Source organism: Urocampus carinirostris, chromosome 9 (genome assembly GCF_059441175.1).
Source record: "Urocampus carinirostris isolate Australia breed hairy pipefish chromosome 9, RoL_Ucar_1.0, whole genome shotgun sequence".
In the NCBI taxonomy this organism is placed as follows: Eukaryota; Metazoa; Chordata; class Actinopteri; order Syngnathiformes; family Syngnathidae; genus Urocampus; species Urocampus carinirostris.
This window is the reverse complement of record NC_142357.1, coordinates 38,865,438-38,881,395: the sequence shown is the minus strand read 5'-3', so window position 1 is coordinate 38,881,395 and position 15,958 is coordinate 38,865,438. Positions and strand designations below refer to the sequence as shown.

General features: G+C 43.7%; 1 long non-coding RNA gene across 1 annotated transcript in view; it reads right to left on the bottom strand.

The window, feature by feature from the left end:
* The window catches only part of LOC148360246 (uncharacterized), a 68,890-nt gene that overhangs the window by 8,637 nt on the left and 44,295 nt on the right, over window positions 1-15,958 (bottom strand). The window contains exons 3-4 of the long non-coding RNA XR_015851300.1: window positions 15,497-15,679; window positions 4,794-4,881 (exon numbers count right to left, since the gene is read on the bottom strand). This is a non-coding gene — a long non-coding RNA (uncharacterized LOC148360246). The remainder of the gene's footprint in view (window positions 1-4,793; window positions 4,882-15,496; window positions 15,680-15,958) is intronic.

Sequence of the window (15,958 nt, the reverse complement as noted above, 5' to 3'; positions counted from 1 at the left end):
CTCCCGGTTCCTACTTAAACCCAGTCCTGTCAATCCCCTGTTGTCAGTCCGTCTGCGAACCTCTGTTTACACGAGGCAAGCCCTTTTCAAACTGACTCCCACCTGTCCCGTTTTTGCTCCCGTTTGTCTCCGGCTACGACCTGTTTTGAACCCGACCACGTCTGGTCTCCCGTCCAGGCTTAAGGACCATTTTTGATCCTGAGAGAGAGAGAGAGAGAGAGAGAGAGAGAGAGAGAGAGAGAGAAGAAAGAGAAAAAGAAAAAAAAACAAGAGTGAGCAAAAGAAGGTAAAAAGACACAAAGAGAGAAAGAGACAAAGAGGAACAAAGAAAGAAAAAGAGAGACAGAGTGTCATCAACCGGAACATGAGGAAAACCCAAATGCGTGCAGCTTCTCACACAAGCTTTTATTTTACGGGAAATGGGGCAGTCATGCACGTTAACCCAAACGCCAGTGATTCATCGATCGTTGGGCGGAAAACGTAAGGCAGCAGTCTGGCGTGGAATGACAGGAAGCCAGAGGCCGACGTGATCGATACCAATTGCACGTGCAGATATCAGACAGGTGGGGTCGATACTGGACAGGACGGAACAGACAGGATTGATATCAAATCTGGATATCGAAATTGAACAGGACAAACTAGACGGGAACGAAACTGAAGATCGATATTAAACAGGACAAAATAGACGGGAACGATACCGGACAGGAAACCAGCAGGAAACCGGACAGAGTCAAAACCCACATCTTGCGGGTGCAGAGGTTCGTTGACGGACTGACAAAAGGTGAGTGAAAGCACTGCGCTTAAATAGAAGGGAAGCAAATCTGTCAACGAGCCGCAGCTGGCACGACACGGGCGGAGCCAATTGGGCGCCATGGCAACCGTGACAGAGAGGGAGAGTGAAAGAGAGAGAAAGAAAGTGAGAGAAAAGGGGAGGAAGAGAGAGAGAAAGTGAGAGAAAGAGAGAGAAATAGTTAATACAAGTACAGCGTTTGTGAGAGAATCCTGGCTTGAGCAACATCAAGTGGACATATTTCAACCTGCAGCTCGTTTTTCTCTTGCGCTTCCCTCTGTGTTGTTTCGCCGGCCGGATTCAAACCCTTAGCGGGCCTGATCCGGCTCGCGGTCCGCCTTTTCCACACCCCTGGTTTACACTATTTCCACTTTGACTTTATTTTTGAAATATTGTGCAATGGAAGGTAAAGTTGTTTACTTTGTTATATTAGTGTTTTTGTTACATTGCTGCTTTTTTTAGTTTGTCTCTCTTGACATTTTTCCGGAAACGGTTCCAAGATAAATATTCATATTTATTCTTATACTGTTAAAGTCAGCATTGCAGTTATTTCATTCAATAAGTTGAACATTTTTAGTGCTTAAAAAATTTAAGCTGGAGGGGTATTATTATTTAATGATTATGATAATATAATGCGCTAAGGAAAAGATATGAGGCGTTTGAAGACACACCAACAATAGGAAAACGGAAACACTTTGCCTCTATGTGAGACAAATACAGGAAAGCAGACGTTTACTTTATTGGGATGTCAAGGCCAGGTCAAGCGGAGGAAAACCTCCAGATCACATACGTGCGCTGGTCTGTTGATTTACGCTATCAGTTGAGAAAAGAACGGAAAAAGTAGAAGCACGACGAGGAGGAGTGAGGAACTGATATCGCACATTTTTGTCACGTCCACCTTTCTCAAGTCATAAATATCAGTTGTCAATGTGTGTCTAGAGCTGGTTTCAGGAATCCCAAGCGATATTTTGCTGTCACGTAGCAAAATTGGGCTATTAGTGTAAACAAAACAAATTGCAAAGAGTTTGACATCTTCAAAACAGATTGCAAAAAGATTGATGTCAAAGTGCTGGACCATCCGATATTGTTTACTTCGGTATTCCCTCAATTTTCACTGTTAATCTATTTGTAGCCATAAGTGGCTTTGAGCGCCATTGTCAATCACCGTACTGCATTGAATAAAACATTAAGCAAACTCTTGTCCCTGTTAACACAATATAAATGATATTGTTTATCACGGTTTTCCCTCAATTTTTTTAGCCAAAATTGGCCTTGAGCTCCATTTTTCAGGACCAGGACAGGAAACAGGAAGCAGAACCCACTCGCGTATCGTCACTCACAGTTGATTGGGGAGAAGAGAAATGAGCGCACACTCAATTCGGGGATCGTTGGTCGCGGAAGTAGATTGCTCGGAACGAGGAAGTAGTCAAAATCAAACAGAAACAGGAGCAAAACACAGGCAAAAACGGGGATTCACAGGGCTTGACGTATCACAACAGATTCTAGCAGGAGTTTCGCAGACGCTTCGACAACAAACAACTCAAAGGACAGCGTTTAAGTACTCCCAGGGAGCAATCTGTCAACGCGTTTCATCTGGTGTCCATGGCGGGGCCAATTGGGCGCCATGGCAACCGTGACACCATTGTTAGATTCATCACCGGATTCATTTAAATAGAAGATCCCTTCAGGCGAACTCTATTTCTTATCCCTGTAGGCACAATACAATATAGTTTTTTACAGTAATCCCTTGATTTTTGCATTTAATCTGTTTGTAGCCAAAAGTGGCCTTGAGCTCCATGGTCAGGGGAATCACCTTATATCTTTGAATAGAACATGACATCAAGCAAACTCAAACGCTTAGTCCTGTTGACACAATACAAATGATCCCACATCCGATATTGTTTTATAGTATTCCCTCGATTTTTACGGTCGTCCGTTTGTAGCCAGAAGTAACCTTGAGCACCATTGTTACTTCTTTAAATATATATATATATATAAATATATATGCCCTGTTATCTCTCACTTTTTGTGATTTATTGTTTTATTGTCTGCTCCTATCTTCGGTGTTTTTCTTCCCGTTTGACAACTACACTTTGGATGACTTTCTATCCTATGGACATGGGTTTTAGAGCACAAAAATGCGTTTATTCGAGGAATCAACTCCCTGCCCTGAAGAATTCTCGTGCCGGCGTGATGAGGGGGCCTATGGTGGAAGAAGAGCCGGATCTAGCTAAGCGGCTAGCGGCGTTATAAGTCTTTGGTACCATCCGTAATCATGGTAAATGTGAACTCACTACCAAATAAGACCAACGAGTGCTGGTGGAAAACATCGAAGCGCACAGGGAGCGCAGTTGCTGTGTTTTGCGGAAACGTGGTTCACGTTTAGCACCCCGGACTCCAACGTGTAGCCACCCGGAGCTACCCGGAGCTATCCGGCTTCAGCGCCGCTATACAGAGACACAAAAGCCTACGGGAATCGGAGAGGATACGGACTCGCTAACACAAAGTGGTGTATCCCTGGACACAAAGAAAAAGATTTTCCATCTGCCGCAGGGATGTCGAACTTTTGGACTAGCGTGCCGTCATCCACTCCGCTACAAGCACCCGTAGGGCATCATGTTAATCTGTTAATAAACAACAGGGTAGACTGCTGGAAGTGTGAATTTCCCTACGGGGATGAATAAAGTATCTATCTATCTATCTATCCATCTATTAGAAATAAGAACTAGGAGTCTGCATATTCTCTTTTATCTATTCACTGGATGCTATAAAAATCGAATACAAAAGCTTTGGAGCCTTTTGCAGCGAGACACAGAAGTTTTTGTGTACAACCCTTAATAACAAGAATTGAAAAAGGGCAATACAGACTAGACTACCATTACCCCATCCTCTGATGTGAAACCTGCATGAAAGCGAGGAATAACTCTAAAACAAAATACAATACAATACAATACAATATCTAAGAAAGTATTATACAGTATAAGACTATCATAAACTCAGTCCTTTCACTCGCCTGTTGTCAGTCCATCAGCGAACCTCTGTTTCTACAAGGCAAGCTCTTTGACTCTGAATCCCGTCGGTCTCGCTTTTTGCAGCGGTTTTCTACATGTAGGTTCCTGATTTCTCTGTTTGTCTCTGGCTACGACCTGTTTTTGATCCCGACCACGTTTTGCTCTCCTGTCCTGGTTATTGACCTGTTTTTTCCGTCTTCGACACCACGATCTCCCGCTCCGGAAGATCCACTTCCGCATTCAGAACACGCTCCGATTCTGTGTGCGGCTTGCTTCCCGTGTCCAGCGAGCACCGGATCACGGGCGCTGCCTTTCCTCTTTATCTCAATAAACTTGTGGTTAACGTTACGCATCTGGGTCCTAATTCCGTTCTGGTCGGGACAATGTGCCTACAATATGTGAGACACTATGGTCTTAACTGGTTCAAACAGGATAATGTGTGCAAGGGTGTTTTTAGATAGAAACACACCAAGCAAGAAAGGTCAAAAAAAACCTAGCAGGTCATCTTAAGTCTTCTATCTAATATCTGAGAGGCCTAGGCTAGCAAATAAAAGAAGTCTCTGAGGTTTAAACTCAATTGAGTAGGTAGGTAGGTAGGTCACATTAAGTGAACTCCCACTCTTATTAGGACGATACTGTGGGATTGTAACCGATTACCTTTGTCTGTAGCTCATTTGCGCCCAGAATATTCTGTAAATAAAAAGCTTTCAAGGAACTGCTCATTCTTTTTCAGCCTTTATTTTCATAACCTAACCCGGATTCGAACGAACACATGGAGGATAAATAAAAGCATCATGGCAACATACCAGTCGGAATCTCCTCACAGACAACACGACTTGCTGGAGGAATCTCAGGAATGTCTATTTACGCTAACAGATACACTTTAGCCTGCAAGCTATCGTCCATCTTTAGCAAAGATTGCTGTTTATCGAAAGGAAGGAAACCTTCTGTGTGCGCAAGTAGACAATGAAAAAAAGGAAAACATTTCTCACCTGTAGGTCAATCTTTGCATTCCTTGGGGAAGCTTCTGTTTCATTTGCGATGATCTTGGAGGACAGTATCTGTGGAGACAAGAAGTACCTGAAAATAAAATAAAAATAGTTTAGGCTGAAAAGATATAATCCGATATAATGTAAACTATATTTGCATGTATTTATTTATCGACTGTACATTTAACCAAGTGAAAGGCAACGTACACTTCGTTGGAGAGTAATGAAAATCTAAAATACAAGATCAAAGTTGTGTCATCAACCGGAACAGGATCAGGACCCAAATGCGTGACGTTTCTCACACAAGCCTTTTATTTTACGGGAAATGGGGAGTCATGCACGTTAGGCAGCAGTCTGGCATGGAATGATAGGAAGCCAGAGGCCGACGAGATCGATACCAATTGCCAACGCAGATATTGGACGGATGGGGTCGATACCGGACAGGATGGGACAGACAGGATTGATATCAAAACAGGATATTGAAATTAAACATGACAAACTAGACGGGAACGAAAACTTGAGATAACAATAAACAGGACAAAAATAGACGGGACCGATACCGGACATAAACGCAGGCAGAAAACCGGACACAGTCAAAACCCACGTCTGGCGGGGCAGAGGTTCGTTGACGGGTCAGGGAGAGCACTGAGCTTAGACAGAAGGAAAGCCAATCTGTCAACGAGCCGCAGCTGGCGCCACATGGGCGGAGCCAAATGGGCGCCATGGCAACCGTGATAAGTTGTAAACATGTAGCACCGTTGCTAATGCTAATACAGATTGCAGCAAACTCTTAAAAATGAAAGTTTCAAAATAAACATGAATATAGTCATTGGTATGATGAGTGTCATAAACACAATGTACAACGCCTCAGAATTCATCTTAAAATCGACTGGTGAAGACGGCCATGTTCTGTCTTCAGTGATGCTAGTGTAACAGGAAGTATGTCATAACAACAGCAAATACTATTCCGATAATCAGATTTCACAGAAATAAAACTTAATTTTCTGTATTTTGTCACCAATTCAAACAATATGTTACTTACATCAAATATTCAGAAAAACAGAGGGTCTTAAAACAGTACAGCTTTTTAAAGATGTTAATTCTTCTTGCACTATCGGCACTATGGTAAAATACTATACGTAGCCAAAATACAATACAACTTTATTTATATCTGTACATTCAAGGAAACTGTGGGGGTCAGATGCATCGACATTTCGTTCTGTATACACGTGTACTAGAATGACAATAAAGTAGATCTGAATCTGAATCTGAATCTGATATGGCTTATCTCTGAAGAGTAATAATAATAATAATAATAATTTCCTTGTATTGTCATTCTGTGTAACAATGTACACAGAACGAAATGTCGATTGCACCTGACCCGTTGTAGCGAGCCGATGCAGCCGCAGCCAACAGAGGGCGCCGCCGACCACTTTTTAAGTCTTAGGAATGACTCGGCCGGAGCGCGAACCACCGACCTCCCAGTCTCAAAGCGGGCGCCTTACCATCTAGGCTACTGAGCTGGTATAGGATGGGGCTTTACACCAAAAAACCCCAGCGACCAGATGATGAATGTGCTGAATCCGAGTCGGATCATGAGGCTTCTCCTGCTACTGGTATCCATGGAAACCAGTACTTTCTGTTTTATATGGGGGAGCAAACCTCAACCCCAAAAAAACTGGCCTGGACAGGGATGGGTGCTACCTGGCTGTACTTGCTCAAGACACACCACAGGAAGTTGTACCCAAACGACCCTAGCGGTTAAGAGATTCGAGAACTGAGAGATATTGGCACAGACTCCTAAAACCCTCGCATTTCGCAACAGAGCTTGATTTATCTTTATTAATGTTTCTAATCATTTTTAAAGTTTTTTCTGTGTGTATTAATCTTCCCAATTACAATTTTACTGGATTCATCTGTCCCCTTTTGTCAGTCCGTCTGCGAACCTCAGTTTACACTAGGCAAGCCTTTTTTCGACCCTGACTCCAACCTGTTTTTACTCCTGTCTGTCCCTCGGCTTCGACCCGTTTTTGATTCTGACCACGCCTACTCTCCCGTCCCGGCTTTCGACCTTTTTTTCCCCCGACCACGTTCTTTGCTCTCCTGTCCCGGCTACTGACCCGTTTTCCGTTCCCGATACCGCCATCGCTCGCCACGGAAGATCCACTTTCGCGTTCAGAGTGTTGGAAATTGGGTATTACCAAATTGTTCAAATTAATTATCTGACTCCATTACCAAACACAACCTACATTCACCTAACAATGCACGCTCGTTTCTTAATGGAAAAGATGGACAAGAGACCGGCGTTTCCACACGGGGGCAGATTTAATTTCTTAAACTATTTAACTAAGTGAACTCCATCGAATATGGCTGAATTAGCAGAATTAGTGTCGCTCGAGTCTCTGTCAAGCCTCCTCTCTCCCGATCTTCTGCCTCTCTTCATGGCCCATGTTTTTCCGCAAGCTGGTTTGCCGGCTCCTCACATGGGCGTGCCAGGAAAGCCCCCACGTGGGCTCCACCACCTCGCCTCGATGTCTGGAAAAACTCAAAACAGCAGAGCGTTTATCAAAACAATGCCGGCCGTCCTCCGTCATCAGGGCCCCTCCGCGTCTAGATGCGCTGATTATCTTATCTGCCTCACGTCAGGGTGCCCTGAACTTTCACTGCTCATTGAACTTAAGCCTACTCGGTGAAAATCCTCATTGCACTCCATTAATAACTTGTATTTAATCGTATAAAATCATTTATAGTCAAATTTATAAAATCCTTCAATAGCGACCTGCTTCCCGCGTCCAGCAATCACCGGATCGTGGGCGCAACCCTTTCTCTTTCTTCCGATAAAACTTGTGAGAAACGCAACGCAAGTGGGTCCTGTCTCCGTTCTGGTCCTGACAATGTCAAAATATAAGAATGTGATGAAAAAGTATAGTAGTAAACTGTAAGCCATAATCAGCGATATTAAAACAATAAAATACTTCACTTAAAGTATGATAAACCCAGAATGCATGACATTTATCCTTCTTTAATTCAATTAGCAGAAGCTAAAAAGCCCAATTAAAATATTCTTATTTTCTCAGAAAGTCCTTGAATTGGTAAAAAAACAAACATTCCTCCCTCCTTCTAAGACAAAATTCCTATTGCCCTTAATTATTTGAAAGAGCCTCGAGGATTTTTAGCTCCCCAAATTACACAATTCGTTTCTTTTCCATTCCAAAGGATAACTTGCGACTTTCCAGTTCAAAGCAAACAATTCAGACTGCTCAGAGCAGATATTTTAATTATAATAATGATGAGCAGAAGCTAGCTAGCGCAAACGAAACACGATTATAATGGAAGCTAAAGATCACGGGGCAGCGTCTGAACTTTTGTGCCGTTCGTTAACGCCGTATAACATCCGCCGAGTGTTGTTCCCGCAAACTTATCTCCTAGTTGCTAATTCCCGTCCCTTTTGTTCGTCGGCCTCATTGTCATGCAAAACGCATCCGCCAGAACTCTGAGCCGCCAGGCCAGAGCGAGCTGGTCGTCTCCATGGAGACGGACGCCGCGTTTTATGGGAGCTTTTTCGGTGTCGTGAGAGCGCGATGGCATTATGAGAGGTCAGCGTTTCATAACGAAAGTCGTTCCGTTGATCGGACGAACATTTCGATGGCGGGTAAATAATCGTGTTTACTTGAAGGCCGTTTGCCGAATGGAGGCAGAGTTTGGGAAAGGCTAAGAGACCACTTTGGAATTACTTTGCCAGACTAAAAACACCTTTAAGATCTTTTTCTGTGTGTGACCGGGCCTGACCATTTAAACCTTTGTTTATCCATCCATCCATTATCTGCACCTGTCAGGACCAGGACAGGAAGCAGAACCCACTCGCGTAACGTTACTCACAGTTTATTGGGGAGAAGAGAAAGGAGCGCACACGCGATCCGGAAGTAGATTGCTTGGAACTTTGGTAGTGGTCAAAATCAAACAGATCGTGGCGAGAGAAAAACAGAAGCAAAAACACAGGAAAAAAACAGAGATTCACAAGGCTTGGCAAAAAAAGAGCGAAAACACAGGAAAAACAGAGATTCACAGGGCTTGACGTGTCAAAACAGAGTTTCGCAGACGCTCCGACAAAAAACGACTCTCAGGACAGCGTTTAAGTAGTGACAGGGGAGCAATCTGTCATAGAGTTTCAGCTGGTGTCCATGGGCGGGGCCAATTGGACGCCATGGCAACCGTGACAGCACCGCTTATCCTCAGTAGGGTCGCGGAGGTGCTGGAGCCCATCCCAGCTAACTTCGGGCAGTGGGCAGGGGACACCCTGAACTGATTGCCAGCCATTTTTTGCTATGTGGGAGGAAACCGGAGTGCCTGGAGGAAACCCACGCAAGCACGGGGAAAACATGCAAACTCCACACAGGAGGTGACCTCAGAACTGTGCCGCACACGCGCTAACCACTGCGCCGCCCTACTGCATATTTGTTTATTAACAATAAAGTTATTAATTTCAAATATTTATATGAGAATGTCCTTACATTTTCTTAATAAAAATATATCAACTTTTCACATCATATTTTTAACTAAGGTTGTGTTTACTACAGGTGGTCACATATCTGACCTCGGATTAGAAGTCTTAAGTTTATGTTTTAAAAGGACCCTGTTTAACTCTAACTTTAGTTTTCAAAGGTGTGGGAAATGCATTGCTATTTTTCTCCATTATTTCTCCATCAGTCTTCGAGTACAATAAGGGACACACGGTTGCTGTGATTTGCTGAACTCTGAACCTTTTCCACCTGTAACTCATTTCCTACCATACGGTTAAAATATCAAAAGTATTCAACCTTGAAAATCGCACCCAACTAGGAAGATGAAAGGCAATTATGTAGAATTACCAGAAAACTGTGTCAGGAATCTCGGATTCCTCAAGAATCACAGTCGAGATTGAATGTTAGTGTCAGAACCTGAACAGACAAAGGACCCAGACGGGTAACGTTTTCACACAACGCCTGTGATGTGGCAATCGCTGGGCGGAAGAAGTGAGACAGAGAAGTCAGAGGCAGACGAGATCGAAACCGGACAGGACAGATGGGATCGATACAGGACACAAGAGTAGATACCGGACAGGATGGAACAGGTGAGATCGCTACACGAGCAAGATACCAGACAGGACGGGACCAATACCGGAAACTGGAGCAAGATACCGGACGGGACAGACGGGATCGATACCGGATATTGAAGACTGGAGCAAGATACCGGACAGGACGAGACAGACGGGATCGATACTTGATACTGGAGACTGGAGCAAGATACCAGACGGGAGGAGAAAGGCAGGATCGATACCAGATACTGGAGCAAGATAACGAACAGGACGAGACAGACGGGATCGATACTTGATACTGGAGCACGATACCGGACAGGACGACATAGGCGGGATCAATACCGGATACTGGAGACAGGAGCAAGATACCGGACAGGACAACACAGACGGGATCGATACCGGACACAGGAGATTGGAGCAAAATACAGGACAGGGGGAGAGAGGCAGGATCGATACCGGATACTGGAGACTGGAGCAAGATACCGGACAGGACAAGACAGAGTCAAAATACACGTCTTGCAAGTGCAGAGGTTCGTTGACAGACCGACAAGGAGTGAATGAGAGCACTGCGTTTAAAAAGGAGGGAAGCCAATCAGGCAACGAGCAGCAGCTGGCGCCAAACGGGCAGGCCCAAGTGAGGGCAATGGGCAACCATGACAGTCATGTAGTGCCTCCTAGTGGAACAAAAAACTTTCACGAACTATCCATAGCAATGTTATTTTTTATAAAAAAAAATTATAGGTACAGATATTTGTATTTATTTTACATAGTGGAATCCTTACCTTTGTGGCAACATGCTGCTACACTGGTTTTCATTCGCATTAGACAATACAGACCTTCTAGTGGTCAAATATTACACACAGGGGCTTTAATAAAAGACATCAATGGAAAGTCCGACAATAGCTCCTTTATGATATGTCTTTTCTGCATATTTATTATGATGACATTAATTAAAACAGAGAGAAGAGATAGCAACTCTCCACCCACATGGCCTGCTAATATCCGTTATGAGTGTGAATGCGTGTCTCCTTTCCACAATGGATGGCAATAGAAAAAGAAGAACAGGGTTGGAAAAGTGCAAGACTTAACACTTTACGTAACAAAAAACAGTCTGAAAAAAACTCACAGCTTGCAAAATTGAAGAAGTCCAGAATAATCTCAGGCAGAAGATTAGGAATATTAAGGGAAAACGAGGTTTCGACAGTTTTTTGCTGTGGGCACAGTCCTTAATACTGGATTCCTTATTGGAGTTACTGTAGGTGCCCTGATGGAAAACTAAAACCTGCAGATTTCTTCCTGGCTCTTGGGATCACACAGACAAACATTTTAAACGGATTGGAAGCAGGTGCAGGTCAGTCGAAATCAGCAAACAAAATGTGATCAAACTTTCTTGTCTTAGTTAAGAATAATTCTAAAATATTTTATCCTGTTTTTGTCACGGTTGCCATGGCGCCCAATCAGCCCCACCCAGGTGGCGCCAGCTGCAGCTTGTTGACAAATTGGCTCCTTGTCAGTATTTAAACTCCCCATTTAAAGTCCCCATTTGCCGGTCCGTCTGCGAATCTTTTACACGGCAAGCCCTTTTTCGCCTGTCCTGTTTTTTGCTCCTGTTCGTCTCCCACTACGATCTGTTTTGATCTAGACCGTCTGCTCTCCCATCCCGAATTACGACCTGTTTTGATCTCGACCAAGTCTGTTCTCCCGCCCCCAATAACGATCAGTCTTTGATCTAAACCACGTCTACTCTCCTCTCCTGGCTTTCGACGTGTTTCCGATCCCGATCACGTTTTTTGCTCTTCTACCCGGGCTACTGACCCGTTTTTTTCGTTCCCGACACAGCCATCGCTCGCCACGGAAGTCCCACTTCCACATTCAGAGCGACCTGCGCAATCCTTTCCCTTCTTCCCAATGAAACTGTGAGAAACGCTGCGCGAGTGGGTTCTGTTTCTGTTCTGGTCATGACAGTTTCTCTAATGAAATAAAACAAATCCTCTTCAAGATCAAAAAATGACCTTGATTAGAATAGAATAGAATATACCTTTATTGTCATTGTTACAACATGGGTTGAATATATTGTGACAACGAAATTGGACGTGGCACTCCAGGTCCAGATTTTACAGTGAGGATAAAGAAAACAAAGAGATAAAGGAACAAAGGAGATTAGAACATCTTTTGCTGATTTTGAAAAAAAATTCTCCACCCAGATTAGAACAAAAAATACTAAAATTCATGCTAGTACAGACAAGTTTGCATTCTTTAAGTATAGATTTCCTTATTTTAGTAGAGAAAAAACATGAATAAAACATCTTAAAATATGAATACTTCTACTCTACATGTATACAGTGTATGTATCGGACGTCGAGATGAGGAACAGTGCTGTTCTTAACACCTGACAAAACAAATCAAGCCGAGTTGGAGTCATCGGAACAAAAACAAGGTGGGCGTGAAATCGTATGACACGAGATCGAGACAGCTGCCGAGACGAGAACACGAAGCAGAACGTTTCGTTGTCTATTGTATTGACATTTCGGGACATGGGTTCCACAATAAGAATTTCCAAGTGCTTTCATTTGTTACTGAAGCTCTCCAGGACATAAAGAAAATGACATTTAAATTTGTTTTAAGGTTGTTTTTTATGTGTATCTTATCTATAATATTTATGTCATGATTACCGATGTAAATCACCTTTGCCGCTCCTTTGGCGCCAACTGCCTCGGACTCTGATTGGCTCCCTGTCCCTATCTAAACCCACTCCTGTCTGTCACCTGTTGTCAGTCCGTCTGCGAACCTTAGTTACACTCGGCAAGCCTTTTTCTGTCATGTCCTGCACGGTTGTCATGGCGCCCAGCTGGCCCCGCCCCTTGACACCGGCTGACCTGCATTTTCCTGATTACTCCTATTGGTACTTAAACGCCCCTTTTGGAAATGCCCTTTGCCAGATCATTGTTTACCCTTGTTGAAAACCTGTTCGTGCCTGTTTGATACCTGTTTATTCTTGTGCTTGTTGGACTTTGTTGCACTTCGGTGTAACATTCTGAGAGATTCCTGCAAGTTCTGTTTAATGCTGTTAAATGCCTAGTCTTTAGTTTAGCCTGCATTTGAGCCTGCTTTGTTTTGTTTTTGGTCCGTTTGTGTGTTGGACAACTTTTTTTTCTCAATTAAAGTGACGGATCGTCTACGCAAATGAGTTCCAACTTCCTGCTTCCCGACCCGCTTCGTGACACTTTCGACCCTGACTCCCACCTGTTTTTGCTCCCATCTGTCCCCCGGCTTCGACCCGTTTTTGTCCCCGACCACATCTACTCTCCTTTCCTGGCTTAAGACTCGCTTCCGACCCCGACCACGTTTTTGCTCTCCTGCCCCGGCTACTGACCCGTTTTTCCGTTCCCGCCACCGCCATCACAATCCGAGTACGAGAGCGACTTGCTTCCCGCACCTAGCGACCACCGGATCGTGGGCGCAGCCCTTCCTCTTTTCCTTTAATAAAACTTGAGCAACGTAACGCAATTGGGCCCTGTTTCCGTTCTGTTCCTGACAATTTATTCGTTATTAGTTACACCAATAAATAGTTAGTGTTTTTTTTACACATTTTATGACTAAATTAGGTATTGACTGTTCTTCAAAGCCCTAGCATGTAATATTTGATGACTAGATGGCATTGTCTATCGCCAGTGCCAAGAGCAGAGCGCAGCAGCAAGATTCCGGACAAACATGGCTGCGACTTCTAGGTAGGGGTTCCACTGTTTAAAAGAAATACAAACTTCTCGACGTATAGGATTTCTTCTTCCAAGGGGTGACATAGAATAATTGAGAAGCATTGCTTTAGCATAACTTCAACTTGTGACAAAAATACCGTCATATAGTATTGCTTTGCTCTAATTTGCAAACTCTTTACGAAGCACATTCAATTCTGATCAAACATAGAGAAAGGCATTATGGGAGGGACTTCAGCTGATAGCATATCGGCATGATGTCGTGACGCAAACCAATTGCAGACAAGAATTGTATATATCAACCAATAACAGGCAGGCATCTTAGAGAGGTAATTTGCACAGTCATATGGACAAACTTTTAAAAGTTTTCTCATTAAACGGAACAGGATCAGGACCCAATCGCGTAACGTTTCTCGCACACGCCTTTCATTTTATGGGTCCTGCATGTTAGGAAGCAGTCTGGCTTGGAATGACAGGAAGTCAGAGGCCGACGAGATCGATACCAATTGCCCGAGCAGATATCGGACAGATGGGGTTGATACCGGACAGCACGGGACAGACAGGATTCATATCAAAACAGGATATCGAAATCAAACAGGACCAACTAGATGGGAACGAAACTGGAAACCGATATTATAACAGGACAAAATAAACGGGAACAATACCGGACAGGAAATACCAACAGGAAACAGGACCGAGTCAAAACCCACGTCTTGCGGGGCAGCGGTTCGTTGACGGACTGACAAAGAAAGAGTGAGAGCACTGAGCTTAAATAGAAGGGAAGCCAATATGTCAACCAGCCGCAGCTGGCGCCACACGGGGGGGGGGGGGCAATTGGGCGCCATGACACCTGTGACAAGTTTGAATTTTGTATCGAGAATAATTTGTCGTTCACGTCATACGGTGAGAAAAATGCATTAAAGATGGTGCCCATAACAGCTATTTTCTTAGATGCGCCCAAATGAACGCATCTTCTTACCTTCACCATTTTCATCCTTGAAAGAATGAAAACAACCAGCACACGTGTGAAATCCCTCTTCATCACCCCCCTTCTTTCGTCCAGCCTCATGCGTTGACTGGCGGCAACACCGATAAAAAAAGTAAGATAAAAGCAGATGCGGATGGAAAAATAAATATATAAAGGCTACCTGAACTCAGTTGCGCATTGTTAACTCATACTTAATAGAAATAATATTTATTTTTAAACTTTTTGAGGACACCCTAAACTACGCACCCCACCTTTATAGAGGGAACAAAAAAAAATTCCACACTGTAACTTTCACCATTGTCATGGCGCCCAATTGGCCCCACCCATGTGGCGCCAGCTGCAGCTCATTGCCAGATTGGCTTTCCATCTATTTAAGCTCAGTGCTCTCATTCTTCCTTTGTCAGTCCGTCAGCAAACCTCTGCCCCGCAAGACGTGGGTTTTGACTCGGTCCGGTTTCCTGTTGGCATTTCCTGTCTGGTATTGTTCCCGTTTATTTTTGTCCTGATTAATATCAGTTTCCAGTTTTGTTCCGTCTATTTTTGTCCTGATTATTATCCCCTCCAGTTTTCGTTCCCGTCTAGTTTGTCCTGTTTTATTTCGATAACCTGTTTCATTATCATTCCCGTCTGTCCCGTCCTGTCCGGTATCAACTCCAGCTGTCCGATATTTACTCTGGCAATTGGTATCGATCTCGTCAGCCTCTGGCTTCCTATCATTTCACGCCAGACTGCTGCCTAACGTGCCTGACTCCCCATTTCTCGTAAAATAAAACGCTTGTGTGAGAATCGTCACGCGTTTGGGTCCTGATCCTGTTTTGGCTCATGACAGTAACATGAGAATGTTGTAAGGTGGGGACGCTGTATCCCGGGGGTCTACTGTCTTTATGCAACTGATCCTAAAGTGAAATTAATACCGGAACAACTGGCTTACAGAGAAGGAAGATCCATTTCGCTTTCGACGGACCCGATGGCATCACAGATGGCCATGTAGAACTCAGCCGGGAAGTGTTTGCTAAATTGTCAACCCCCCCAAAAAATTAATGAATAAAAGAAAACAAAAATCACTGTCGGTTTGAAGCAGTCAGATGGCTGATTGCTTCCCTCCCCCGCATTCCTGTCCAAGACAAAAGCGAGACGTTAAAAGACAATTTAAACTTTGCTCGGTAATTGGAATATTTCGTTTGAAGGCGAGTCATCTTAATGGTTGCTCATTTCTGCATAAATTGCTTGGAGATACGCTTGTTAGTTTGCTGTCTGATGAAATTGTTTTGTTTTTTTTCGTTTCCCGTCTGAGTTGTGTCTTGATTATTTAAAATATTCAACATTGCTAGAACTGTAAAGGACCACATCAGTTCTTGTATGTGTTTGTTTTGTTCGAGCGAAACTATTTATT